The following is a 4,309-nucleotide window of genomic DNA, read 5'->3' on the forward strand; positions in this document are numbered from 1 at the left end:
GTTGTTTTTTTTACCTTAAACCGCATAAACACATTGCATTACACCAAATACACAACATAATGTTCTTTTTAGCAATGTCATATGACCCCTTTAAACATGCAGTATGCTCGAGCTGAAGCTGCCGCTGCCGTGGCGCCTGCGCGTTCAACGCCGCATGGAAAACACCTGCAAACAGGAGACTTGTTTGTTGCCCACTCAAATGACCTAAACGGTTTCTCGGTTAAATGGTTGCGCTTAAAATATTACGTGAAACATTTATGATGCAACATGACAAGGACACAAAGTTGAACTCAATGTAACAAGCCAACTAACAAAGTGCCGAAGAAAGGTGAATAGCCAGAACATACTGCGCGCTCTTGAATATCTGGTACTTGTGTTTGCGTCAGACTACACAACAAATCCAAGGTGGATGCAACAGTAGAAATTAGATAACCAGCAGACTTTCCTGGCGCAACGCGACGCACGAGTCCAGCAGACCCATAGGTGAGTCCCAAAGTAGGCCCAAGAGATTTGTTATGTTTCTTTAGGATCGCGCTGCATTCAGAATTTAATAGAGAGTTAAATTCTGTTTCAGTTCCTAAATTTGAGGTGGCAAACAGTAGTGTAGCTGTAAGAAGTAGAATTAAAAGGGAGTGGAATTCAAATGCTTTAAGTGTAGTTTTTAATACTTCATTGAACTTTTAAAATTAACCATAAACATGAAATTATATACACAATTAGTAACCAATATTTGAAATGCCACCTTTATATTTTCTATTTTCTATGTTGTGTGTACATGTTTGACTCCTAGACTAAAGTCTATTCTTAAGTTCTGAGCTTTTTCCAAGTATCTTAATTCTGTGACATGAATGAAAAATTGGTCGCAGACCGAAAAAGGTTGACAACCCTTACAATAACTGGAAGCCACCGCACTAATGTAATCCCTGCATCCATTCTAATGAAGACTAAAACCACTGAAGAGTCCTCAAAGATAAATTGCTCTGTGTTTCTGTTGATGCAGGCATGATGAATCATCTCTCTGATCTATAACCTCTTGACTCCTGCAGTCTGGATCATGGCAGAAAATTAAGCAAAGAAACAGCAGAGGTGAAGAGGTGAAACGAGACGTGGTTTAAATACAGCACAAATTACACCAGAGATGCAAGTTTAATCATGCGGATGACTGTTAATTGCTATGACATCTGTATGTTTTTAATCTGTTTTCTCCCAGTTTGACTGCGGTAACTGCCACTGGCTGACAGCGAGGACTAAGACAGTGTGATCAAACTCAGACTCGGAGGTATTCCAGAGAGAGGGAGCGCGCGGAGGGACTCTTTGATATCAGATCTGGGTAATCCACTTTTTTATTCCTCTGTCATGTCTTCATCCTTCCGCCAAAGTGCCCTTTCATTAACCTTTGACTCCCGTTGCCATGGCGTTTGAAGTGCTTGGTCTTAACTGGGCTTAACGCTTAAGTCACAGTTTTTTTTCTCTCTTTTTCTCTCTCGTGTCTTTTTTTTCTGAAAGTATCACTTTCTCACAGGTCTGTTAAAGGGCACAGGTCATGACTCCCTCTAAACTTGTGTTATCAGACTTATTTTTGCTGCTAGTTATTCAATTAGATAGCAGTGATAAAGATGTGAGTTGGTTGATTCCGGATCAGAGGATTTTTTAAAGGTTCAAATGTTTGAAATAAAGAAATATATGTGTTGCTTGTTTCGGTGTGAACAGTTCATGATCCAGTGTTTTCAGTGTTTACTGTAAGAGCAGCTATGTTAACAGTAAATGTTGCTTCACATAAACTCATCTTTATATGTGCTATGAGCTTAGGTGCTTATTGCATACATTTGGGAACGCAACATGCCTCAACCATCTCCCCAAATTTGTAAGCAAAATCATTTATAAACTGGCAGTTCGCAATAATAGAGGCTTTAAGATCATTTTAAGATGCAATTTTCCACCAAAATGAAGGCTTGATGGTTTAATGTTTAAAAATAAAAAAGACAAATATTATTATTTAGATTATTTATATTCTATTATTGCAGTTTTACTGCTGTACTCTAAAAACATAATAATTATTACATCATTATTTTATTAAACACTCATTTTTATTTTACAGTGAGACATTGTAATATTAATCTTATTTAATATTTTTATTTTGTAATATAATAATATATTTGTTTATTTTTATCTGTTTATTATTATTAGCAGTAGTAGTATTATCATTGCAGTTATATTTATATATGATCACAAACATTTTGGACAAATTGTGCAGGCCAATAAACAAGCACAGCAAACCTGGAGATTTTAAAAAAAAAGAAAAATTTTGACACAACAAATGATGTAGTCTTTGGGACCTATTTGAGCAAACGGTGGCAGTTGGAGGGGTGAGACAGATAAATACATTGCTAGAGCCATGGCTTAATAATAAAAATAATAACACAACAGTAAGAAAACAAGTGAGTTCAGCATAGGTTTTACTCTCGTTCATCAGCAGAACATTAATTTCTCATGGGATGACACTTGTGGAAGTGTCTCTGTAATCTTTGCACAGTACTGTATTAAGAACCAGCACAGCAGAACAGAGGATGAGATCCCAAATAGAGAGTAGAAGGATGGAGAAAATGGAGTAAAACTGTTAGGACATGTGGAAAAAGACAGGAGGAGCCTCAGGAGGAGGGATGGATTAAGAGGGCAAATTCACAGTGTTGACCAACAGAAAGCTGCTTGGTTTGAAAGTGAGTTTTGTGTGAGCTGTGATTCATACTTTGCTACACCTGTCAATGGATCTTTTTGCCCACAAAATTTAGCCATAAAGAGCACGCATTAAGAGTGTAAATAAGATCAATTTTGAGCTTACAATAAGTTTTTAAACAACAAAATGATGGAAAGTTTTTTGGGAAGGAGGAGAGAGAGGCTGCAAAGGAAGGCGAGCACAGGACTGTAAAGTTTAATTTTGATGAAAAATGCAGCTTCTGTGCGTGTTCGTTTTTTAAGACGCTGTGTGTTTGAGTGTGTGTGAGTGTTGGGTACTGCAGAAAGTGGTTTGTGTGTTCAGTATTGATAGAGTTCCAGCATCTGTTGTGTCTCTCTAGAGGTGTTAAATTTATCTCCGTTACGAAACACTGGAGAAACACACAAACGCACACTTTGAAAAAGCTAATGTTTACCAGCTGTTTTAGTGCTGTAGATCTGAGTCTTACTAGTTCACTCACTTTGCTTTTGCCCTGACATCTTTCCCTGACTCTTTGTTATCAAAATAAAACTTTTTGAACTTAATGTCTGATGGCCACATTTGGATTCGTCTAAACTGTAACATTCACATTCAGCCTCCAAGGCCTCTGTATTCAGTATGCACGCACACACACACACACTTCAAGGTCTTTCTGTCAGCTTCTATAATATTTGCATCACACCTGGATAGCAACTGTATGCCCACACATACATGATCGTACAATGTGTACTCTCTCTCGCTCTCTCTCTCTCTCTCTCTCTCTGTCTCTGTGTAGTAAGGCCTCACTGTAATCACACCTGGATGGCACACAGATGGAATCAGTGGTATTTAGTTCTGTTAAACCTCTTAAGGTTTAACAGAACTGACCACCAGCGATTGGACTGACAACATTTATGATCAGACCACTTAAACCACTTTCGAATGTAATCAGAAATGCATGTGGCCACATTACATTTGTAGTGTAAACGATAATCAGTCCAAATGCTGTACATTGCATACAGCAGCAAAGACTGACCTGTCAGTCAACTGCTGCGTTAAAACAAGGGTTTAACTTTGTCATTTTATATGCAGCTTTCAAAGAAAATTACCATCCGATTGGAAACTTTGGGGGGAAAAATGCTTCAAAAGTTTGGTGTCACCAAGGAATTTATTTTATAAAAAATACAGTAAAAACAATAATATTGTGAAATACTTAAAAATAACATAAAATACCTAAAAATATATTTTTTTTAAATAAATAAAAATAAAACTGTTTTGTATTTTAAAGGGGTCCTATTATGCTCTTTTACAAAGTCTTGATTTTGTTTTGGGGGTGTACTAGAACATGCTCTCATGCTTGGTGGTTTGAAAAACGCATTATTTTTCACATAATTTACATTATTACAAGGGGTGCACATAAGTTTTTCAGCCTGGTTCGCATATGAGAACCTGGAGATTGGGTTTGGTCCTCACACGGCACATGGTGTCATCAAATATAACTATAAAAAATAAATTAATAATAGTGATAATATTATTGCACTTTATTTATTTTTTTTTATAAAATAATAAACTAAATAATAAAGTGTGATAATACTATTTTATTTTAAAATAAAAAGG

The 4,309-nt window shown here is 36.4% G+C and overlaps 1 long non-coding RNA gene across 2 annotated transcripts in view; it reads left to right on the forward strand.

Moving 5' to 3' along the window:
- The first annotated feature begins 139 nt into the window (after window positions 1-139).
- LOC107711932 (uncharacterized) overlaps window positions 140-4,309 on the forward strand; it is a 24,370-nt gene continuing 20,200 nt past the window's right edge. The window contains exons 1-3 of one of the 2 annotated variants that reach the window (XR_001636748.1): window positions 140-483; window positions 1,001-1,094; window positions 1,211-1,330. This is a non-coding gene — a long non-coding RNA (uncharacterized LOC107711932). The remainder of the gene's footprint in view (window positions 484-1,000; window positions 1,095-1,210; window positions 1,331-4,309) is intronic. The other variant, XR_001636749.1, reaches the window with a different exon arrangement.

This window comes from Sinocyclocheilus rhinocerous, unplaced genomic scaffold (genome assembly GCF_001515625.1).
Source record: "Sinocyclocheilus rhinocerous isolate Xijiao unplaced genomic scaffold, SAMN03320098_v1.1 scaffold1168, whole genome shotgun sequence".
In the NCBI taxonomy this organism is placed as follows: domain Eukaryota; kingdom Metazoa; phylum Chordata; class Actinopteri; order Cypriniformes; family Cyprinidae; genus Sinocyclocheilus; species Sinocyclocheilus rhinocerous.